General features: G+C 40.5%; 1 long non-coding RNA gene across 1 annotated transcript in view; it reads left to right on the top strand.

Annotated features, from left to right (window-relative positions):
• Nucleotides 1-357: 357 nt before the first annotated feature.
• Nucleotides 358-26,128, top strand: part of LOC139014521 (uncharacterized) — a 34,585-nt gene continuing 8,814 nt past the window's right edge. Inside the window, exon 1 of the long non-coding RNA XR_011472242.1 lies at nucleotides 358-496. This is a non-coding gene — a long non-coding RNA (uncharacterized lncRNA). The remainder of the gene's footprint in view (nucleotides 497-26,128) is intronic.

Here is a 26,128-nt window from a genome sequence, read left to right on the forward strand (position 1 = left end):
AATTAATGTGGAAGATGGGTGGCTGGTGTCGTCTTTTGAATAAAAGTGAGGAAGTGAGTGAAAAGGCTCTTTGGAAAATCTAGGCTAGGATTTCCACATCTTGTCATTACAAGGAACTAGACTCATCATGTCGCTCAAAGGTATGGACTGAAAAATATATTCTAACTAATATTTAAATGTACATAATTATTCTTTCATGTTTTGTTATTTAGTTGATATTTTTAAGACAGAAAAAACATTTAAAATGTGTGATATGGATATATATATATATATATATATATATATAGTAAAAGTTAATGTTTAAAATTAGGTATCTTATTGTGCTTTATGTTTTTCTCTCTCTTAGGTAAAGTGTTGATAGAAGACAACCAGTTCATTGCTCCCATAGTTTCCAACCATACAAGCACATGGACAAAACCAACAGGTATGGATCCTTCAGCCTACATGTGACAGAGTTTCTAAGAAAACGAAAAGGAGGTGATTCAGATCCATCCCAGTAAGTGAATTTGTTCCTTTAACCCCATTAAATCTTTTATTCTGGCACTTTCCAGTCCAGCTCTGAAGATTATTAGGTATCCAGGAGGGTCAAGTGGAGTCATGTGGGAGACTGGGAAGTCCAAGACTGAGGTACCAGCATGGCCCGTTTTGGGTAAGAGCTCGCTCCTAGCTTGTAGACGGTGGGAAGGGAGAAAGGAGGTTGATTTGCAAATTATTAGCATGATTAGATGAGAAAATTGTGCTTCCTCTTAAGTTATATAGTAAATTGTTGAATATTATAGAGTTTATATAGAAACTAGAGGGGAACATATTTAAAATATCTGATCCCAATATACTACTATACTCATTGTTAAATATTTGCAGTATCACACCTTGGTACAGATCTTGGTAATACTTGTGGTACAATGAAAAGAGGAGAACATATGTATTCATATACAAATATATTTATGCATGTAAAATGTGTGTGCTTGAGGAGCAATACTCATTAGGCAAGATCTATCTTTCCTCTTCATTCTCAAGTTTGACTTAGCTAATGATGAATCTTTACTATTTCAATCAAATCTTAAGAAAAATGTGTTGAGTTTGCCTGGAAAAACTAACTTGGAGTTTGCATTAGGAATGATTGAACTCATAGACTTATTTGGGGAGATGGATGTTTTAAGTCATCTTATCCTGGAGTATGAATGTCTCATTGTCTCTGTCCTTTGTCAGTATGTAAGAGTTTTCCCTGTAGAAGTCATATATGTAGGATCAAAATAAAGTCTAAAGACCTTATAGACTTTGCTGCTAGTGAAAAAATTATATCTTATTTTACATTGTCTTTTCCACTTAATCATTGGGAACATAGAGAAATGCTATTGATTCTTGTAAATTGATCTTATATCCAGAAAACCTACAGGACTCTCTTTTGAATTTTATTGGTTTGTCCTTTTTTAAAAATTTATTTTTATTTTTGAGAGCATTACGAATGTCCCCCATTTTCCCTCCTTTGCCCCCTTCCACCCGGCTCCCACCCCACGCCAGGCCTTCACTTCACTATTGTCTATGTCCATGGGCTATGCATATATGCACATAAATTCTTTGGTTAATCTCCTCCCGTTCTGCCCTTTCCTTTCCCTCTGAGATCTGTCAGTCTGTTCCATGCTTCCATATCAATGGACTTATTCTGTTAGTCAGTTTATTTTGTTCATTGGATTCCACATATAAATAAGATCACATGATAGTTGTCTTTCTCTGACTGGCTTATTTCACTTAGCATAATAATCTCCAGGTCCCTCCATGCTGTCTCAAAAGGTAAGAGATCCTCCTTTTTGCAGCTGCATAGTATTCCATGGTATAAATGTGCCACAGCTTTTTTATCCACTCATCTGCTGATGGGCACTTGGGCTGTTTCCAAATCTTAGCTATTGTAAATAATGTTGCTGTGAACATAGGGGTGCATATATTCTTTCTGATTGGTGTTTCGGGATTCTTAGGATATAGTCCCAGAAGTGGGATCACTGGGACAAAAGGCAGTTCCATTTTTAGTTTTTTGAGGAAACTCCATACTGCTTTCCACAGTGGCTGCACAGTCTGCATTCCCACCAGCAGTGCACTAGGATTCCCTTTTCTCCACATCCTCGCCAGCACTTGGTGTTTGATGATTTATTGATGGTAGCCACTTTGGCAGGTGTGAGGTATTAGCTTGTCCTTTGGTTGATTATTCACCTAAGTGACTGCATTATCTGTCAGCAATGACATTGTATCTCCACCTTTTCAGTCTTGGCACTTAATTCTTATTTTTCCTAATAGCATGGGCCAGGACTTCCATTGTTATAATAAACATTTGAATGTTAGTGGGAATCCTTGTTTTCCTTCCAATTTTAAAGAAAATGCATCTAAAGTTCCTTTAAAATATATAACATTTGCCCTAAGAGTTTGGCATTTAATATTTAGCTTGTTTAGTAAGTTCTCTTCTCTACTTAATTTCTTAAAATATTCTACTATAATTGTTTTTTTGAAATTTATAAAATATTTTTCTCTCAGTCATTTAAAGTAATTGTGTAATCATTTTTTCGATTAAAGTAGAGAATTGTATTGTTTCTGATATTATATCATCACACATTTTTTAGATATATCTTAACTGATTATAGTATATTTTTAACACATTATTAAATTTAGTTATTTTTAATTTAATATGGAATTTTGGCACATTCATGCAGAGGAGATATGGCTTATAGTTTTCTATTCTTTATTGTTCACATCTGTTTTTGAAGGCAAGATAATATTAACCTCCTAAAATCATCTGGGTAGCTTTTACATTTTCTCTTTCTTCTGAAACAACTTGTGTAGACAGGAATTAACTGTTCCCTCAAAGTTTGCACCATCTGCCCTAGTCGGTTTTGCTCAATAGATAGAGCATCTGCCTCCAGACCAAAGGGTCCTGGGTTCCATTCCAGTCAAGGCACATACCCTGGTTGCAGACTCCTCCCCAACCCGGGCCCTGGTAGGGGCTCGTGCAGGAGGCAACCAGTCGATGTGTTTCTCTCACATCGATGTCTATCTCTGCCTTTCTCTCTTCCACTCTCCCTAAAAGTCAATGGTGGAATTGTCTCCGGTGAGGATTAACAACAAAAAATGTTTGGGACATCTGAGGTGACCATAAATTCATCCGTAATGAATGTAAACAGGACACATTCGAGAATAAAGACGAGCATTATTAATAATTATGCGGTGGCAAAGAGGGTGAACAAGGGCTATTCTAAGCAGAACAAACTAGAACTCAATGTCAATACTTTGTGAGTGTGGGACTGAGTGGGAGGAGGGAAGGCGCTCAGTTCCACTCAATGTCTTCATGCTTCACAGATCTACTTAGGTTTGGATTTCTTCCAGTGCTACTCTTGATGGATGGTTTGCTTTGAAGTATTTTTCATTATTTATTGTGCATATTTGCTCATCATGCACAGATATCCCATAAAGCACACATGCCCAAACACTGTATGTGATTTTATACCCCTCAGCCTCTGTTAATCTAGCATATACTGACTTGTCCTATAGGGATATGTTGAAGACACCCGGCCAGCTATTCTTACAGTGGTCCCCTTTCTGTTCTATCAGCTTTCCTGTAGCTTGTTACCAATATACCATGTAAATAGGAGGTTAGTTGTAATGATTTTATTGATTCAGGTTATTATTTTTGACAAAATTGCATCAGAGGTGATGCTGTGTTGTCTATATCGCAACCCATCAGGACTCACTTAATATGTGGCTATCCCTTAATATTCAGACTCATAACTGAATTAAAGTGATGACTGCCTGACCTTCCTATTGAACGGTGCTGTTCTCCCCTTCTATATTCAAAGCCGTCTGTGTGGTGCAACTTGGCCTGTACAAACGTCTGGCACCATGTCAATCCTACACTTACTGGTTTTAACACAAATTATAGTCCTTGCCTGAGACAATAAATTCTTTGGGAGTTGTAGGGTACAACTCAGTAAAATAAAACTTTCCCTTATCACTAGAGATATTTGGCTACAGAAGCACAGCTCCTACTGGAGAGGCAGGATAAATACTTAATTTATTCAAATTAGTGACTGGTTATCAAAGGAAACAGTTTGCTTAGTGGCTGCCTCAAAACGTGACACAGGAGCTTTTCTGGCTATCCCATCTCTAGATATTATTAGATAATCATGTCTTTCCCCTGATTCAATGCATTTCAATCTGTCGTATTTAACTTTATTTTGATGTTCAAGTTCTCATAACTTTGGCACATATACACTTCTTCCAGCTGGATTCTGTTCTTTTTACAGAACCCCAACACTTTTTTATATCTTGAAATAAAATTATAAATATTTATTAGTGTCTAAATGATAACTTTAAGAAGCTGGTCTGATAACTAGTGAAGTTTCAACACGGGGGTAAGCATAACGATATCTCAAGATATATTCAAAAATCTTTAATATGATACAAAATTATTTTTATTTCTAATGTGATAAAGTCAGAAGACTAGACAGTATTAATGAACGTGTTGCCCACATTTGTAAATTAAGGAAATGCTTAAATTTCAATTAGAGATTAATGATAACAAAGACATTATTTCTCCATTCGTGTACATAGTCCTCAATTTATGAGCATGGACTGGTGGGAAAAGCTTTGGTCTCAGAGTGAAAAAAAACCTGATTTGGCAATCTCATGCTGCCACATTCTCCCCCCACCACCACCACCACCAGTTTTATTGAGACACAATTAACATGCAACACTGTATTAGTTTAAGGTGTACACCGTAATGATTTCACACACACACACACACACACACACACACACACACACACACCACGATAAGTTCAGTTAACATCCATCACCTGACAGCAGAGCACAGCCTGAGGCCTTGACCAACTCCAAAGCCCAGACTGCATCCCCACCAGAACATGGATTCCAACCGGAGGCACCACCCAGTCAGGAAGCACACAGCCTCTCAAAGCCGAGTACAGAAGGTTGAACTCGAAGCCCAGAGACAAGAGGTAATTGCATAAGTGGCATACATGTCAGTGCCAGCCGTGACTCCGACACATGCCCAAACCTGCTACCATTTGACCACTGCAGCAGCACTGATTTCTTAAATCTATCTTGACAGAGAATAACCAGAAAGAGGTACTCACATGACGTAAACATGGGGGCAAATTCACCAAGCTGTCTGAAACCAGGCTTCAGTTGCTGGCCACCGTAATATAAAATCAGTATCCTAAAACAGGACGAGATTGCAGTACTAAGAGTCCTGTGTTATTTGAGTTCCATGGGCCAGGTTTTTGTTGTTGTTGTTTTCCATAACAAAGATCAGGATATACAGCCCCATGGCTATAGGGTCTCAGGAGTCTGTGGCTGACTCATGAAAATGAAATCATTTTAGCAGCAAGGCTGAAGTCTGACACTATTAGCTTCTGAAATATGATCGTTTTTGGTCAGTGAAGTATAGATAGGGGAAGGAAACTGATCTGAAGTTGGCTTGGCAGACAGACAAAGCTTAACATATATCCCAGCTAGACACGTTTTAGGAAAATGGGATTCTGGCCAACATGCATAACAAAGGTGTGATCTTCCTCGCAGTAAGGCAAAGAAGCAAATTAAAGCTACTTATCTTCTTGTGTGAGACACAAACAATAATGGAAATATTTTCTTTTTTAAAAAAACAAACATGTTTTTCTTATTAATTTATTTTAGAGAGAGAGGAAGGGAAATGGGTAGAGAGGTAGAAACATCGATAGGAGAGAAACATTGATCGGCTGCCTCCTGCACGCCCCCTAATGGGGATCAAGCTCAAAACATGGGCATGTGCCCTGACTGGGAATCGAACCAGCCTCTCTTTCTGAAATATCATTCGAATTCGTGCACTGGGCCCCTAATAGGATTATAAAGGAGAATGGGCTAGGGTGAGGCTGGGAACGGAATGTTCTACAGGCACCCCTGGAAGTCCGAAGAATTCAGCTGTTGTTCTTGGTCATCAGGTGATGAGATGATGTCTTGATTCCTGATGGGTTCGGCCTGATCATGCTTAACGGTTCTGCTTGCTTGCTGGGTACATTGTCCATTGTCCAGAGCTGAGTCACCTCCTCAATCGCTTTGCCAGGGATCAAAGGGAGTATGCAGGTGCACTGGCCTAACAGGTGATTATTTTTCAGATTAATTTAGGTGCTCTATCTATGAGATTATAAGTCCCCCCTCCCCACCCCACCATCACTATGAAGTTACTTTTAGTCACTGGGCTTGTCATAGTTATTACATAGCCCCTTTTTCATTCACAAAAAAGGGGTAATTTTAAATAATAAATTGTCCTTATTATATTTGTAATATCTTCTCTTTTCTTAAGATAAAAAGCCAGAAAGGGGTCACCGGATCTTCCAAATCCTCTCATAAAATAAGTTATTACCCTAACCCCTAACCCTGATCCTAACCCTGCTGTCAAGGAGGAGTTATGGAGCACTCCTCATGCATTCAGGTTTGTGCTAGGAATGAAGAAGGCAGCGAGGTGGGAGTAAAAATTGAAGGGAAAAGGGAAAGAGGGAACAAGGGAAGGTGGGAGGGTCCATTAATATTTATCAAGCACCATTTTGTGCCATTCTCTGTTCTAAACGACAACTTGTGCAGAAAGGAAAATGGAAGTTCAGATTGGGTGTTCACTTTCCCGAGGTCACGCATCCCTGAGGACAAGGATGAGATTGCAGATTTGTCTAAAGTCTCAAACAAAGTACATCTTCATGGAGACAGGATGCGGAGGAAGCCAGTAGAAGAGATTAAAACTTTTCCCAATAGCCGTTATTAATTTGACTACATCCAACTTTTGCTTTAGATAAGAAACCTGTAGAGTCATTTTACTCCTTTGTTTCATTTTATGAGAGGAGTTGGAAGATCCGGTGATCCCCTTCTGGCTTTTTATCTTAAGAAAAGATAAAATATTACAAATATAATAAAATATTTCAAATTTAATGAATGTGGCAACCAATTGGGAATTACAGCCCTCATGGCGGTTATGATTAATTTCATAAGACATAGCAACGGACTTTGAAGTCTGGATGGTTTACAAAACTTCTTTGTTAGCATTGATCTTCATGAGAATTGTTGTATCAAAGGGGATATTATCTGCGTTCTTAGCAGACTGCGCGAGAGAAGGGAACATTCTCTCCTTTTCTTGTTGCAATTTATTTCACCAACAGTGAGTAGGATTTATGGTTTCTAGGACAAGTGCTGGGATCTGATGATTATGAAGAGGGGGCGGGAGAAGCAAGTTTAAAACACAGAGACATATGGAAATTTTTACCAAATAAAATATGGAGAATGTAATGTTTTACATTCACAATTCCTTTTTCTGTTGTCGCTGACACTTCACCTTAGACTTGAATTTGCAAAAGATGCCCTTAACTTTTTTCCAGATTTCGTTTCTAGAACGCACTACTCTTTAATATCGTTAAAGAGAAGATCCCAAGCCCAAAATGGTGTCACTTGCACTAAAGCCCATGGTACCAAATCTAGGTGTAGTACCTGACCAGGTTGCTGGTTCAGCTTCTCCTCAAAATCTAAACTTAATCAGCCAGTCTGAAATGTTCTGGTCAACCCCAACGAGGCAATCCGTCACTTGGGTTCTCTCCATTTCCCCACCTCCAACCCCATAGAAAGAAGAGGTAATCTGCCCTGATGGTGTGGCTCAGTGGTTGAGCATTGACCTATAAACCAGGAGGTCATGGTGTGATTCCTGATCAGAGCATATGCCTGGGTTATGGGCTCGATCCCCCGTCTGGGGAGTGCAGGAGGCAGCTGATAAATGATTCTCTCTCATCGTTGATGCTTCTATCACTCTCTCCTTGTCCCTTCTTCTCTGAAATAAAAAAATATATATATTGAAGAAAAAGAAAGAAGAGGTAATCTGCATGATAAAAACATTTGCCTGGGTCTCTTCCCCCCAAAAGAAGATGTCCTACTCTAAAAATAATCCCTTATTTTATTTTGTCAATAGCTCCCCTGCTCCACCCTTCTTCCTATAAAACCCTCCTGTTTTGTACAACCTCTTTGAGAGCCCAATTCTAGTTGCTAGGTGAGATGCTGCCCAATTCATGAATTACTTAATAAAGCCAATTAGATCTTCAAATTCACTCGATTCAATTTTGTTTTTAACAATATCCATGTGAAAACATTTGTTACTTATTCGTTAAAGCTGCAAATTACACAACATTCCAAAAATGTCACTGTTAAATATAAAATGCTTCTTCCAGCAATATTATTATTCTGTACACTTTAAAGTCAAGAAAACATAAATAGAGACAAGTTAAGTGTTGGGTTTTTTAATTCCTTTTTTGTGTGTGTGTGTTTTTTTTAATGTCTCCAAATACTCAGAATCTCCTATATACACTTGTCTTTTACCAGACCTTCTCCTTCAGGGGCACTTCACACTTCTCTTTTCCTCCTCCATTTTCCCTTTGATACACTCAAACATTCCTGAAAACTTCTTAATTCTCTCTTAACCAGGTGATAAGGGTCACTGCAGGTCTTTTATTTGTATGTGAATTTGTACAACAGATGAAGTAACTTCAAGCCTCCATCCTCCTTCCAGACATCCATTCTGGGTGAGGGTTTGTAAAATGGGCCTCCAAAGCCACTTATCATGTGCAAAACTGATATCTTCTCAGTCCAGCCAACAGAGTCGTACTTAATAAGGCATTGTATGCATTTAAAAAGAAAATAGAGTCTTGTCTTTGTAAGTCAGTTCTGCCCTTGGTCTTCTTCCAGTCTCCAGGACAGCACAAGTCTTGACCACCCTGTTTAACCACAGTTTTCTCAGAGAGTCCACTAGACTTAATTGGCCAGCATCCAGAGGTGTCCAGAAAGGTCACAAACTATACATCTCCTAGGGTACACTGAGGCGCTTCACCTAGAATCCCCGTCAGGACTGAAGCCTTCATTCCCCTGGCTGCCAGGAGGGCTGGCTGCTGGCAGCTCTGGGATTTGCCCTCTACTGAAAGGAGCTGCCATTCCCAAAATAATGTTTTATGTTAATTATACCTCATCATAATTAACTAGAGGCCCAGTGCACAAAAATTCATGCACTTGAGGGGTCCCTCAGCCTGGCCTTCACCCTCTCACAATCCGGGACCCCTCGGGTAGGTTCCTAGGCCTGGCCTGAGAGCAGGGTCTATCGGGGCTTTCCTTCCCCTGGCTGTAGGCAGCTGGCCCCACCCCTGCCACTGCCACTGCTTGCCAACTGTGCAGCACTGCCCTCCCCTCCCCTGTCACCAGTGGCCTCCCTCTGCAGGCAACAGGCTGGGGTGTGATGGCTTGGCTGGCCTGGGCCTCCCTCTTTCTTTTCTGGGGGGTGGGGCCAGCCCTTCGAGGGGCTGTCTGCCTACCTGATCACCCCTAACTGCTGGCCTGCCCACGTGGCTCATTGTCATTCTCTCTGTGTCATGCCATAGATTACATAAGCAAAGGAAGAGAGTAAATCTTTGGTGCAAACAAGCAGTTACCCATGAAGACCAAAGCTGGGCTACATACAAAAGATGACTGTCAGTCTCTGACTGAAGGTCTAAATTTGAGTACTGATTTTGGACCAGGGTGATATCTGGGGGCACTGTCATGGGAGGTTGGTCAGTTGAACATCAGAGCATAGGGGCATGAGATCAGAGAAGGCCACAGTCTTGCCTGTGTGGATAATTGGTCATGATCTTTTAGAATCACCACTTTAGATGTTAAGAGAAGGATCATTAGAAATATAAACTTACTCCAGAAGTAAGGGAATCCTTATCCTATATAATAAAGAGGTAATATGCAAATTGACCACCACACCCTCCCACAAGATGGCTGGCCCCATGTGGTCACAAGATGGCCACGCCCATGTCATCACAAGATGGCTGCCACAAGATGACCAGCAGGGGAGAGCAGTTAGGGGCGACCAAGCCGGCAGGGGAGGGCAGTTAGGGGCGACCAAGCCGGCAGGGGAGGGCAGTTGGGGGTGACCAAGCCGGCAGGGGAGGGCAGTTGGGGGTGATCAGGCCGGCAGGGGAGGGCAGTTGGGGGGGACCCAGGCATGAAAGGGAGGGCAGTTGGGGGAGATCAGGCAAGCAGAGGAGCAGTTAGGCATAGATCAGGCTGGCAGGCAGTAGTGGTTAGGGGCAATGAGCTAGGCAGGCAGGCAAGCGGTTGGGAGTCAGCAGTCCCGGATTGTGAGAGGGATGTCCAACTGCCAGTTTAGGGGATCAGGGATCCCCACAGGGGATCTGGCCTAAACCGGCAGTTGGACATCCCCCAAGGGTCCCAGATTGGAGAGGGTGCAGGCTGGACTGAGGGACACCCCCTAGTTATTTTTATAATTGTCTAAGTCATAAAATACCCTACATGCATGAGAGTCAAGTTCCTGATATGAGAAAATGTGCTTAATGAAGGGAGAAAGGTCTACCACCTGTACAAAATACACAGAATGAAAAAAAGATTTGCCTGCTGATTCTGAGAACAGACCACATACTTTGAGTTCAACTTGCTTTTCTTTGATATACCAGTCCTTTCTCCTCAACTAATTCAAATTTTTCATTAATTAAAAAATATCTTGATATATACTTGCATGTATATATACAGTATATACTTATGCAAATAATGATTAAATGACAAAGTAAATTTTAATGTTTAAAACATAAAAAGCTTCTGCACAGCAAAAGAAACCATCAACAAAACAACAAGAAAGCCCACTGCATGGGAGAACATATTTGCCAATGTTATCACCGATAAGGGTTTAATCTCCAACATTTACAGGGAATTCATACAACTTAACAAAAGGAAGATAAACAATCCAATCAAAAAATGGGCAAAGGACCTCAATAGACACTTTTCAAAAGAGGACATTCAGAAAGCCAAGAAACATATGAAAACATGCTCAAAGTCACTAATCATCTGAGAGATGCAAATCAAAACAACAACGAGGTACCATCTCACACCTGTCAGACTGGCTATCATCAACAAATCAACAAACAACAAGTGCTGGAGAGGATGTGGAGAAAAAGGAACCCTCGTGTAGTGCTGGTGGGAATGCAGACTGGTGCAGCCACTGTGGAGAACAGTATGGAGTTTCCTCAAAAAACTAAAAATGGAACTCCCATTTGACCCAGTGATCCCACTTCTAGGAATATATCCCAAGAAACCAGAAACACCAATCAGAAAGGATATATGCACCCCTATGTTCATAGCAGCATAATTTACCATAGCTAAGATTTGGAAACAGCCTAAGTGCCCATCAGCAGATGAATGGATTAGAAAACTGTGGTACATCTACACAATGGAATACTACGCTGCTGTAAAAAAGAAGGAATTCTTACCATTTGCAACAGCATGGGTGGAACTGGAGAGCATTATGCTAAGTGAAATAAGCCAGTCAATGAAAGAAAAATACCACATGATCTCATTCATTTATGGATAATAAAGACCATTATAAACTGATGAACAAAAATAGATACAGAGGCAGAGCAGCATCAAACAGTCTGTCAAACTACAGCGGGAAGGCTGGGGAGGCGGTAAAAGATCAACCAAAGGACTTGTATGCATGCATATAAGCATAACCAATGGACACAAGACACTGGCGGGTAGGGGAGGCCGGGGGAAGGTCGGGGGGGGGGGGCGGGGGCGGGGGGGCGGGGAAAGGAGACATATGTAATACTCTTTGGAATACTTTAAGCAATAAAACAAAATTTTAAAAAACACCATAAACTATCTTATTAAATATAATTTAAGATTATGTACATATAATTTGATTGATAGTTAGAACCTTAACTAGGTGGTTTGAGGACCAAATGAATTGACATCAGTAAGAATACATGTTTCACAATAAGAGATATGTGGTAAGTATAGACTTTATTTTCTCGGTCTCTCCAAATTTTCATTTTTTTAAAGTATCAAAATAAAGATTAATACTCAATTACTAAAATAGTGAATTGTTTTATAGATCCTAAAGTTAAAGGGACAATGAATCACGGTTCATAATAAGAATTTGACAAAAAAAATAAGAACATCATAAAACTGACCTAGGTGGTATAAGTGGTGAAACTATCAAGCCATAAATGGAATATTTTTTTAAATTAAATCTTTATTGTTCAGATAACATTTGTTCCTCTTTTTTTCCCCCCCATAACTCCCCTCCTCCCACTTCCGCCCCACCCTCCACCCTCACTCCCCACCCACTGTCCTCATCCATAGGTGCACGATTTTTGTCCAGTCTCTTCCCGCATCTCCCACTCCTCTTTCCCCCACAAGAATAGTCAGTCCATTCTCTTTCTATGTCCCTGATTCATTATAATCACCAGTTCATTCTGTACATCAGAGTATTTATTCACTTGATTCTTAGATTCACTTGTTGATAGATGCATGTTTGTTGTTCATTATTTGTATCTTTACCTTTTTCTTCTTCCTCTTCTTAAAGGATACCTTTCAACATTTCGTATAATACTGGTTTAGTGGTGATGAACTCCTTTAGCTTTTCCTTATCTGTGAAGCTCTTTATCTGACCTTCAATTCTGAATGATAGCTTTGCTGGATAAAGTAATCTTGGTTGTAGGTTCTTGGTATTCAGCACTTTGAATATTTCTTGCCATTCCCTTCTGGCCTGCAAAGTTTCTGTTGAGAAATCAGCTGACAGTCGTATGGGTATTCCCTTGTAGGTAATTGAGCCTCTTTCTCTTGCTGCTTTTAAGATTTTCTCTTTGTCTTTTGCTCTTGGCATCTTAATTATGATGTGTCTTGGTGTGGTCCTCTTTGGATTCCTTTCGTTTGGGGTTCTCTGCGCTTCTTGGACCTGTAAGTCCATTTCTCTCACCAGGTGGGGGAAGTTTTCTGCCATTATTTTTTCAAATAGGTTTTCAATATCTTGCTGTCTCTCATCTTCTGGCACCCCTATAATTCTGATATTACTGCGCTTGAAGCTGTCCCAGAGGCTCCTTACACTATCTTCGTATTTTCGGATTCTTTTTTCATTTTGCTTTCCCAGTTGGGTGTTTTTTGCTTCTTCGCATTTCAAATCTTTGACTTGATTCTTGTGCTCCTCTGGTCTGCTATTGGGTGTCTGTATAATGTTCTTTATTTCAGTCAGTGTATGCTTAATTTCTAGTTGGTTCTTTATCACAGCATCGAGGGTCTCATTAGATTTCGTGAGGCTCTCATCAAGTTTATTGGCAGCTTCTAGCACATTATTGCAAGCCCTCAAAATTGCGTTTTTTAGCTCTATATCCTCCATTTCTGTCATGTTGTTTTGTCTCCGCATTTTTTATGCTTTCTTGATGCACCCCCTTGTGGTCTTTGTGCACAGTCTTGTTCTAGTTAAGCCTTGATTGTTGTAGTTAATACTAGAGGGATTTGACCACCAGGCCGACTGGCTGTGAGAATCAGCTGTATCTGCAGTGGGAAAACTTCTGTCCTCTGGAGAGGTGCTAATCTAGCCTTTGCCTGAGGCTATCTGGCAAATGGCTCTGCGCAGGGCTTGGGCGGGGCGGGTCCCACAGGATCAACAGGGCGGGTGGAGGGAGCAGTTATGGCTGCTCTCGGTCCTGTTCCCAGAGGCTCTGCTTCTCAGAACCCCAGCAACCGCTGCAAACGTCGGAGAGAAAGCTGCCCTCCCGTTCCAACTGATGCCAGACAATCCCGCCTCTCCCGTTTGAGTCTGAGTCCCTAGAGACTCACCCGGATCTGGAGCTCAGAGTCTGAGACTCCCTCCTGATTGAAAATGGCAACCGCGCCCTCAGCCACCAGCCAGCTTTGCGCGCGCACCTCCGCACCTGTGTATTTTCCACACTGCGCCTCCTCTGAGCCTCGGAATGCTGTTCTCTTTCCTTCTAGTTGAAGAGTCTCTCCTCAGCCAGCCTTCCTGTGGTTCTGGGTGATGTCTGTTCCATCTTTTAGTTGTATTTTTGAAGTGGTTGTTTGTGGCAGCAATCTCCGGTGTTTACCTATGCCGCCATCTTCCATAAATGGAATATTATCTGAAGTTTTCAAGAACCAAATTTATAAACACTAAATGTTTTAACTTATGGCTTATTTAATTGAAGACCTAAGTTTACATTTTATATCCATAAATATTATTATAATTAATAAAAACTTATCAGATCTACAAATTATAGGGAATTTAGGTATTTAATGTAACCATTTTGTAAAATAATAAATAAATAAAAAGTCTTGAATAAACTAAAAATGTCATGTTTGTATTTTTATTTTCCACTGGGATGAACTAGAAGAGAATAAGTATAGAGTTCTTTTAATCCAAACATCATAAAAAAAAAAAAAATGTTTTCTTGATTGGGAGTATTGATGGGAACTAGATGTAACTATAAAACATCTTAACCAAGTAATGTTACAAACTTTACAGAACATTTCATAATGTTCTTTTATGATAACTCATTATTAGCCTAAGGTCAATTTGCATATATTTTGTTTCTTATATTGTACTCATCAGTAAACACTTAGATCATTTGAATTGAAAGGATATATTTTAGAACACAGGAACACCACTTAAATCATTTTCAAGTAACTCATGATTTTACAGGATTCTTTATACATTTTTAGTTATGTATATATATTTTTATTTTATTTCTAAATGAGTATAGTATCCTTTCTGACCAAAAGATTTTAAACAATTCAACACTTTAATTACTTCACTTGCAAAACACCTTTTTAAGTAGAAAATCATAAGATTCAGTCTTCTGAAGACAATTTTCTTTAACTTATTTAATGTACTTTCACATGTTACAAAGTTTAATTTATGACTGAATTCCTCAAATACTTGCCACTTTCTCCAAGGCTGGAGGGCTATTTTCTTTCTTACTTTTTTTAAAAAAATAAATTTTATTGATTTTTTTACAGAGAGGAAGGGAGAGGGATAGAGAGTTAGAAACATCGATGAGAGAGAAACATGGATCCGCTGCCTCCTGCACACCCCCTACTGGGGATGTGCCTACTGGGTACATGCCCTTGACCGGAATCAAACCTGAGACCTTTCAGTCCACAGGCTGACGCTCTATCCACTGAGCCAAACCGTTTAGGGCAAGGAGGGTTATTTTCTTAAAGTGCTAATAGATGTAAAGTATTAGAATTGGGGTTGATTTTTTTTTTTTTAATTTCTGAATACTTATAAAACATTTACACTTTCCAGTAACCTCCTTAGGCAGCCTCACCTGTTTAATGTAGAGATACCTTTTATTTTTTTTGTTAATCCTCACCCAAGGATATTTTTTCCATTGACTTCTATACCAAAGGAGGGAGGGGAAGAGAGAGAAACATCGAAATGACCTCACATTGATTGGTTGTCACCCTCACCTGCAACTAGGTAGGTACCCTTGACCTGGAATTGAACCCTTGACCCTTTGGTGAGCAGGACAGCACTCTAAACAGTGGGAACACCAACCAGGGCATGTAGATACCTTTAAAAGGAAACTCCTTTCTTTCCTTCCTTAGTCATATCCTATTTCCATCAACATTCAAGGTATGTGACTTCTCCAACTGTCCTGTACTCAGAGAGCATCAGAAATCATCAGGAAGCTTTCTGATAGAGCATCGGCCTGCAGACTGAAGGGTCCCAGGTTCGATTCTGGTCAAGGGCATGTACCTTAGTTGCTGGCACATTCCCAGTGGGGGATGTGCAGGAGGCAGCGGATCAATGTTTCTCTCTCATCAATGTTTCTAACTCTCTATCCCTCTACCTTCCTCTCTGTAAAAAAAACAATAAAATATATTTTTTTAAAAAGAAAGCATCAGAAAGATAGACACTCTAGGACAGAATCCTCTTTTGTTACCAGAATAAAGAAGTTCTTTTGCCTGCATATGTCAAAGCCCAATACGTCACAAACAGGAGTTTGCAGCAAAGAAAGGAAGGGCTTATTTTTAGGAAGTGGCCGTGGGCAAACTACGGCCCACAGGCCAGATCCAGCCATTTGAAATGAATAAAACTAAAAAAAAAAAAGACCGTACCCTTTTATGTAATGATGTTCACTTTGAATTTATATTAGTTCACACAAACACTCCATCCATGCTTTTGTTCCGGCCCTCCGGTCCAGTTTAAGAACCCATTGTGGCCCTCGAGTCAAAAAGTTTGCCCACCCCTGCTAGCCCCAAGACACAGGTTCAATAAGGCTCAAAGTCCCGGTCTCCAGTGGCTTCCAGAGGACGGGTTGTATAGGGGGAAATCATTAATCCTGGTGATAAGGGAGTTGGGGTCCTAGTCCCAACCAATTGGTCGGCACTAGGGTTGATCAGCGCATTTGCCTGAGGTCAGCCATGGTGCCACATCCGCTAGATTGACTGCTTTCCGGGGCCTGGAGCTGAAACACAATGGAGGCCTAGATGTCATCTTTAGTTGGTTGAAATGCTGTCTCTGTGGGCAACAGACTCGAGGCTTTGTTCCTGAGGTTATCTGATGCGGACCAGAACCTCCTTGCCCTAAGGGCTTACTGTTTAAGGGAGTGGTCTTGGGAGGGAGAAGGAGGCAGGTGAGTCTTCGTGCTGGGTGAGGCCAGTTTTAATCAAAAGGAAAGAAAGGAGAAAAGGTCATATTAAAGAAATAAAGTTTCTGCTCAGTTACGCTTGCATTTTTCACTCTCGGTCTCTCACATGGCCTCACACAGAGGTAACTATAAATTCTTGGGCAAGCTGGAAATTGTAGAGCAACCCTTATTTTTCAAGGAAAATGAACATAAATCCTATTCAGAAAAGAAAACATACTAAGCTGCTTTGAGATGCCTGTGAATCAAAACTTGACCTCCAGGGGGCAGCAGTTCCCTGATACTGAGGACAGATCGTTTTAAATTTTTATTTTATTTATTATTGTATTTTTTTAGATTTTTAAAACTTTTTCATCATCATTTATTCCCTCTATACCTTCTTCCATCTCCACCCACCCCTCATCCTCCCCACAGTCACCACACTGTAGTCCATGTCCATGAGTTCTCTCTTTTTTGCTCAATCCCTCCACCACCCCCAAAGCCCCCACCCACCCACCTGCCAGAGCTGTCTGTCTGCTCTTTATCTATGACCCTGTCTCTATTTTGCTTGGTAGTTCAGTTCATTAAATTCCACATATAATTGAAATCATATGGTACTTGCCTTTCTCTGACTGGCTTATTTCATTTAGCATAATGTTCTACAGGTCCAACTATGTTGTCACAGAGTAAGGTTGTCTTCCTTTTTTTGGCAGAGTAATATTCCATTGTGTAAATGTACCACAGCTTTCTTATCCACTCATCTACTGATGAGCACTGATTGTGGGCTTGCGGCTTTTGCCTGTGTCTATTAGGCTATAGGTGGGGTTTTAGTTGAGAAGCCATCAGCAATGTTCTCAGAGGAGGGAGTCCTGTTTCTGTCCTCTTGCAACGAATGTTTGTAGGTCTCAGCGTTGATTAGCTTAGAGTTGCATCTGCTTCCAGACAAATGAGTTTTCCTCCTTTGTGCGAATACACCCCTCAGTGTTTTCTCAGCTTTAGGTCCTAATTCCACACAGAAAATCGATTCACCCATTACGGCTCCTGTGCTCTCACCAGCAGTCTTGGGAGTATGGCCCTATGTTTAGCAGGTCCACCCTCGGAGGCAGTTCCCCAAAGGGACATACTATATTCTCACTGAAGCAAAACTGATAGAAGAACCAAATGAAATGTAATCTTTGACATAATGAAGCCCTTCAAGGAAATGAAAATGAAGCACACAAAAAATGCCTATAACTCAAAGCAATATGGTCAGTTAAAAATTGTATTGAAGTAAACAAAGGAATGTCACAAGAAGAGCTGAACTGGTGGTCTATGTGATGACATGGACGTGATACTTCACAATGCAAGACTAAATACAAGGAAATGAAATTGTTATCTGGGGAATGCTTCCTGCAGTCTCCTCATGCTTTTACGAGAAGACTTAGCTACACACTCCAAGAGGGAACGTATTTTAAAGAACATTTCCATGATGCGGCTCCAAATAATGAGCTCAGAAATTAAAAGGGGAACATGTGGAAAGTATAGAGACATAACAGAAGGAAATTTCTCCACCCTGAAGAAAAACGTGAGTTTCTACATTGAAAGAATTTGCCAAGTCCCAGGCATATTAATGAGAGAAAGCACATATTTAGACATAAACTGGTAGAACGAATTAATCTGCTTTCCCAGGGTAGAAAGGCAATACCAGAAGCGTCCAGGCAAAGAATAAGAGATACCAACAAAGGAAAGAGAATCAAACTAGCATCAGACCTCTCATCTGCAATTCTGGAAAGTTGAAAGTGCAGTACAATAATTTTATAGACAATTATTTTTATAGGCAGTCATATACAATTTCTATGTTAACACAAAAAAGTTAAAGTGGAATTCAAGGGTAAAACCAAGTAAAATATTATGTAAAAGTAAATGTTACAGCCCTAACCGGTTTGGCTCAGTGGATAGAGCGTCAGTCTGCAGACTCAAGGACCCCAGGTTCGATTCCGGTCAAGGGCATGTACCTTGGTTGCGGGCAAATCCCCAGTAGGGAGTGTGCAGGAGGCAGCTGATCGACGTTTCTCTCTCATCGATGTTTCTAACTCTCTATCCCTCTCTCTTCCTCTCTGTAAAAAAATCAATAAAATATATATATTTTTTAAAAGTAAATGTTACAATCTATAGAGAAGCTGTGATAGTTGTAAAACTTGATGTAGCCCAGCCATCGTGGCTCAGTGGTTGAGCGTCGACCTATGAACCAAGAGGTCCCGGTTCGATTCCCGGTCAGGGCACATGCTCAAGTTGCAGGCTCCATCCCCAGTGGGGGTGTGTAGGAGGCAGCCGATCAATGATTCTCTCTCATCACAGATGTTTCTCTCTCTCTCTCCTGTCATCTCTGAAATCAATAAAAATATATTTTAAAAATAAAAAAATTGATATATCATTTATAATTTACAATTTAATATAAGGAGAATTTTATTAAAAGCTTAATCACATTTAGGGGATTTAATACAATTATCTGAGTATTTCACAGTTCATATAAATAGCATTTAAGTAAGAATATTTGAGTTTGGGTGGGAGAGTAAAAAAAGTTATTATATAATAGGGGACATTGTCCCAGATCCAACCAAAGAACCCATTTCATTGACAGAAAAAATCATTACAGTAGCCTCCCCTTATCTGTGGTTTCGCTTTCCCAGGTTTCAGTTACCCACAGTCAACTGTGGTCTGAACATATTAAATGGAAGAGTCTAGAAATGAACAATTCATAAGTTTTAAGTTGCATGCCATGCCGTTCTAAGTAGCATGATGAAATTTCACATCATCCTGCTCCATCCCACCTGAGATGTGAATCACCCTTTGTCTCTTAATCCCAGTGTTTCATCTATAAAATAAGGAAGTTTAACCTACTTGATTCCAAAGATCCTGACCCTAAGAGTCCCCAGGATGCACATTTGTATAAAAATATGTGTATCCCCTTCATTATATGTTATCTTCTTAATTTAAGCCCCTGGCCCTGGAATCACAGTAAAGACAGAATTTTTGCCCACAAAAAAGTTTTCAGTTGGTCCCAGGGCAGTGTGGTAAGGACTAGGATACAGGGTAGGGACCATGAGAAGAGAGATTGCAACACTCCCATGAGCCGGGTGGGATAAGGGACCAGGAAGACTCCCTGGTGTGTGACCCTCTCTTTATATACTTCTGTGATCTTTTTATCAGCTCCTCTGTTCGCCTCTGCCTCCCCTCCGAGTACAGGACTTAGAGTAGTAAATAATCAATTAATGCGACTGGCCAAAGCATCAATGTTGTTTTATACTTTTCTTTGTTTCATTGCCCATGACCCGCCCCCGAACCCCACCCCACGGAAGTAAATAAAAACTTGACTCCAGAGCTCCACTGCAGAATGTTCTGGACTCCTGGATCTGCCACAGCCTTCTCAAAGACCATGGAATTCTTGCTCCTGACCCTTACTGTGTTTTTGATTCTGTTCCAGATGTTGCCAGGTAACCAGAACCAAAAAAAATAAGGAAAAGAGAGCTAGGATGGGGAACTGCCTATGGAAGATTTAGTATTTTTCTGTCAATTCGGACAAGGTTTTCCTTCACTATTTAAAGTGTTTATTTATTTTTTCATATGCGTGATAGTTGAGAAGTTGCCACAACCCTGATTTTTCTGGGTTTATGTAAAAAAATATGTTCATTTGGGTTTTCTAAAACTTTAGAAAGACAAGTGATTTCTTCTGGCTGTCTGATCCAGGAGACATAGAGAAAGTGCTCACAAAAAACAAAATTATAAACTTAGTCTACCTAGCAACTTAACCTGTAGGAATTTATTCAGAAATTTTTGTCTATTACCAAAAAACAAACAAACAGCACCAACCTGTGGTATACAGACTAGTACTATCACATTTTATAGATTAGTAAAATGAGGTTAAAAAGGGTTAACTTTATTAATTTGTTCAAAAATATTCTCTAACTACCTATTCCATTGAAGGACATTGTGGCTGACACTGGGGCTACAAGGGTGGAGATGACAGGCTTATTGCCTGATCTGATGAAATGTATTGTCTAGCAAAGAAAGTAGAAAACAAACACATGAAAAAATAAATAACTTGTGATTGATGCTATAACGGAAACAAGAAAGGGTGAATGACAACTGGAATATGAGTGCCGACTTTAGATGGAGTGTGCAAAAAATTCCCTTCTGAGAATGTGACATTCAAGCTAAAGTCTGAAGCAAATGGTCAATGTTCTAGGAAGATGATACAAAGAATACATGATAGGTAGTATATTGATATAATCAGGATAGAAAAGATTATATGGCAAGAACAAACATATCCTTAACCTCAGTGGCTTAACAATAGTGATTTATTTTGGCTCATACAAAGTCAGTGTGGGTCACTCAGACCTTCTCCACCTTGTAGTTGTTTACAGCAGCTGAAACATGTGGCCTCTAAGATTATCACAGCAGGAAAAAGGGGCCTGGATAGTCATATAATGTGTCCTTAAGAGCCAACACAGAAAGATTTATGTCATTTCTATACTTACTCCCATTGGCCAGAATTCAGTCACATGACACTACCTGACCTGTAAAAAAGGCTGGAAGATGAAGGAGAAGGGCATAGATGTTTGGTGAGCACTAACAGACTCTACCATAGTCTGAAATCATCATATTCTCTTTTTAAATTGTTTTTTAATTTTTCAATGACCGTTGGCATTCAATATTATATTAGTTTCAGGTATATAGCACAGTAGTTAGACATTCATATAATTTATGAAGTGATCTTCTCAATAAGTGGTCAGATCTCTTAATCTCTTCTTCCTTCATATAAAACACATTCAATTTCTTTTCAGGAGACACAATTTAAAATCCAGTTCAGCTCAAAGACTAGTATTCTTTTTTTTTTCCTGCTCCAACCCCTTGCCTTCTTCCTCTATTAAACTCATTTGGCAAAACTTCATTCTCTCTACACACTTGCACTGAAGCAGTAAGATATGGCTACTCAAAACCTTCACTACACTTCTTTAATTTCTTTTTTAAAAAATAATTCTTTATTGTTGAAAGTATTACAGATGTCTTCTTTTTCCCCCCCAGTAACCCCCTCCACTCCCCACCACCGCCCAAGGCCTTCAGCACCCGACTGTCTGTGTCCTTGGTTTTGCATATATGTACATAAGGTCTTTGGTTGATTACCTCCCACTCACCGGCAATCCCCTTCCTTCCCTCTGAGATTCTGCACTCTGTTCCATGCTTCCATGTCTCTGGATCCACTCTGTTCATCAGTTTATCTTGTTACTTAGATTCCAATATGAGTGAGATCATGTGATACTTGCCTTTCTCTGACTGACTTATTTCACTTAGCATGATACTCTCCAGGTCCCTCCATGCTGTCTCAAAGGGTAAGCTATTCTTCTTTTTCACTGCTGCATAGTATTCCATGGTATGAATGTACCACAGCTTTTTTATCCACTCATCTGCTGATGGGCACTTGGACTGTTTCCAGATTTTAGCTGTGGTAAATTGTGCTGCTATGCACGTAGGGGTGCACACATTCTTTCTGACTGGTGCTTCCAAGCCCAGTATTCTTGAGTTATGTTGGGCCCTCACCAACAGGTCCAGAGGTGGATCTCCTCAGTCTGACAACCTAAAAAGACAAGTTGTCTGCTCACCTATGTAAACTGCTAGATTAGGAATAAAGTAACCACCACAAATCTTCTCATTTAGAAAAGACCAGCAGCCATAGTCATTAGACCCAAACTATGAAGCTCTCCCCTGTGCCTAGGAGAGAGTCCTTGCAATTTGAAAGAGGTCTGCTTCTGCTCTGTGATGAATTCCCTTGCCCTTTATTCTCTGTGACCCCCAAATCCATCCTGGTGGAGCTTCCTCCTTATACATAATTCTCCTCGACAGTATCTGGAATTGGTGTTTGGAAGCTTGCCTTCGAAGCTGCTTTCCTCCTTGAAAGATTGGAGAACTAGATTGTTCCACAGCTCAGTCAGACACTTTGTTGGCCTGGGGTCAATGGTTTCTTTGGCAATATGGCTACCTTTGAAGACTTAGCAGGCTCCTGATATATTAGCTTCTCGTCAGTTCCATCTGCAATGAACCAAATCTGAGATTCCTTCCTCAATTACTTATTTCTCAAATTATTTTTATTCTTCCTTGTGCCCCGCCCTCTCTCCCTAATAAATGGCAGCTACTGTGAAGCTCTGAGAAGTCCACATCATTAATCTTACCTTTTCTCTCACTTGCTTCATACCAACGGAAATATTTTACCTGCATTTAGTGTTCAATGCCTTATTAAATCCCTTCTCTTATTATTTAGGGGCTATGATTAGACTAGTTTTCTACCCTTGCAAGGCCCTCTATTTCAGCTCATTTCTACTTGCAAGCTGGCCAGTTCTTTCTTGAAGGCATCTCCTTGGAATACCAAACCAAACACAGCCCTAATCAACCAGAACATGTCTTGGTTCTCCATACTTTGCCCATGGACCTATAAGATCATCAGGCACAGGATCTGCCTCCCAAGTTTCAAGGTTCTCAGCTGCATCTGATCCCAAACATTACTCAAGTTTCAGGATAACATAATCCTCTATGGACAACATCCCACTGAATCTACCAAAAGAACTACTGGAATAAAGGAGTTTAACAAAGTTGCACATCATGAGTTTAATATACAAAAATCAATTGTATTTCTGTATACTAGGAACAACAAATAAAATGAAAAATTTTAAATGGTCACTCATAATATTATAAAAAATACCTGGGGATAAATATGACAAATGACGTGAAAACCTATTTATTAAAAGCTATAAACATTATGGAATTCAGTTCAGGAAAACCTAATTGAGTGAAAAGATATATTGTGGCCTAGAAGGTGTAGCTTAGTTGTTGAGCATCGAGCCATGCACCAAGAGATCACGGTTTGATTCCCCATCAGGGCACATGGCCAGGTTGCAGGCTCGATTCCCGGTAGGCGGTGTGCAGGAGGCAGCTGATCAATATTCTCTCTCATCATTGATGTTTCTATCTCTCTCCCTCTCACTTGCTCTCTCTGAAATCAATAAAATATATTTTTAAAAATATGTATTATGTTCATGGGTTGGAAGACTCAATACCTTTAAGGTGTCAATTCTGTCAAAATTAATCTATAGATTCAATGCAATCACAACTAAGTTACTGGTAAGTTATTTTTTTAATTGACATACTGACTTTAAAATTCATATGGAAATGCAAAGGATCTATAATAGCGAAAACCACTTAAGAGGTGGAAAGATCTTCAACATTATTAGTAATTAGGGAGTTATAAATTAACCTAACTATCAGATATCACTGCACACCCATTAGAATGGCTGAAATTAAAAAGACTGATCATATATAAAGTGTTGTTGAGGATGTGGAGAGCTGAAACCCTCATACATTGCTGGTAGCTATGCAAGATGGTACAGCCACTTTGGAAAACACAGTGGAAATTTCCTAGTAAGTTAAGCTGACGCCTACCATGTTATCCAGCCATTCTACTCCAAGATATTTACCCAAAAGAACAGAAAACATATGTCCAAATAGAGACTTGCACGTGAATGCCCATACTATCCCTTTTGGAATAGCCCAAACTAGAAACAATCCAGTCTAACTGGGTAAGTTCTGGAAAATGCAAACTAATGTATGGTTTCAAATAGTAGCTCAAAAGTCATCTAGGGGTAGAGGGAGAATGCAATAAGAAGTAAGGAGGGCAATTTAAAGAGGCATAAAGAATTTGGGGGAAGTTGCAGATATGTTAATTCTCTTGATGGGGATGAAGTTTTAATGAGTACATACATGTTAAAATTATCCAATTGCATACGTTAAATAAGTACAATTTCTTGTTTCTTAATTATGCCTCAATAAAGCTGTTTAAAAAAGTGAAAGCAACTTTCAGCAAAATAGAAGTCCAATAGACAGATAAACAACAATGTCACACCCTCCAGGTATACTTAGTGATGGGCAGGACCTCAGTTTATCCCGTGACAAGGATGGCCAGAGTGGGCACTGGGCCAGAGACTCACTGTGATACACGAACTGCATGCACTTATCTTCTCCCCTGTAATAGGCTTTTCCCCTTCAGAACATGTTCTTTTAGAAATTACCCTTCTCCATTCGCACTACCACCACTGCAGACATTAGGACAGGCTCTACGAATTGGGCTGGGGGTAGTCCAAACATTCCTGCTTTTCTGTAGTGTGACCCCAAAAATGGTTTTTCTCAAGGCCCTCCATTTAGAAAGTGCCAGGTATCTCACTCATCATAAGACATTGAGAGACACCATTCATAAATTTAATATATAGATTTTTTTTATGCCTGGATGGAACTAGAAAAGCTACTCTTTGTTCCTTGGAGAAATTCCTCTTATTTTATCACTTAGCCTCAGCTTGACAAACCAGTTAGAGAATACCCTAGACCTCTCTGAGCAGACATTTCATAGTAAAGGAGCTCTGCCTGTTAGGCGGTGTTAACCTAAAAGTGGTTTGAATAGCCCATACTGGGCACTCCAGTTTGCTCATCCACATGGCCACCCTGCCAATTCCTATTGTCTATTTTCACAGGCATGGTCATCAAACCCAGGAAAGGAAAGTCAGCACCCTCTTCTGAAACTTTACAGGTACTTTTAGGACCAAGTAAACAAGAGGAAGCAGGAGTTGGTATAGGGTGAAAATGGGATGTAAACAATTCAGGACGAGGCTGACTCTAGAGGTCACATTGGGGCTCTGCATCCCAGGGGCTGATCTGAATGTCAAGGCCTTCACACATGATCCCAGAGCTTCAATGGCCTCCAGGGAGCCCATGTCAGAAGTAACATATCAAGTTCCTGTGGAGCTGCCTTGAGTAAGGTGCATTTCTTCTTTTTTTAATCTTTTAAAAAAATACTAGAGGCCCGGTGCACAAAATTTGTGCAGAGGGGTGGTGTTGTCCCTCAGCCCAGCCTGCACCCTTTCCAATCTGGGACATCCCTCTCACAATCCAGGACTGCTGGATCCCAACCACTCACCTGCCTGTCTGCCAGCTTGCCCCCAACTGCTTCTGCCTGCCCACTATATCACCCCCTAACAACTCCCCTGCCAGCCTGATCAATGCCTAACTGCTCCCTGACTGCCGAATTGCCCCTAACTACCCTCCCCTGCTGGCCCAGTCACCCTTAACTGCCCTCCATTGCAGGCCAGATTGTCCCTAACTGCTCTCCCCTGCTGGCCTGGTCGCCCCAACTGCACTCCCCTTCAGGCCTTATCGCCAACAACCGCCCTCCCCTGCCAGCCATCTTGTGGCGAACATCTTGTGTACCTATGGGGATGGCCATCTTTGACCACATGGGGGCAGCCAGCTTGTGTGTTCGAGTGATGGTCAATTTGCACATTACTCTTTTATTAGATAGGATATTTTTATTGATTTCAGAGAGAAAGGGAGAGGAAGAGGGAGAGAGATAAAAACATCAATGATGAGAAAGGATCATTGATTGGCTACCTCCTGCACGTCTCCTAATGGGGATAGAGCCTGCAACCCGGGCATGTGCCCTTTACTGGAATTGAACTTGGGACCTTTCAGTCTGCAGGCCAATGCTCTATCCACTAAGCCAAACCAGCTAGGGCAGGAGGGTGCATTTCTGATGACTGCATAACATCCCACTTTGAGTCCTATTATAAATTCTCTCCCCCAAATTCTCC

The sequence above is a fragment of the Myotis yumanensis genome, unplaced genomic scaffold (assembly GCF_028538775.1).
Source record: "Myotis yumanensis isolate MYYU_CA2020_CCGP unplaced genomic scaffold, mMyoYum1.0.hap1 SCAF_7, whole genome shotgun sequence".
Taxonomy (NCBI): Eukaryota; Metazoa; Chordata; class Mammalia; order Chiroptera; family Vespertilionidae; genus Myotis; species Myotis yumanensis.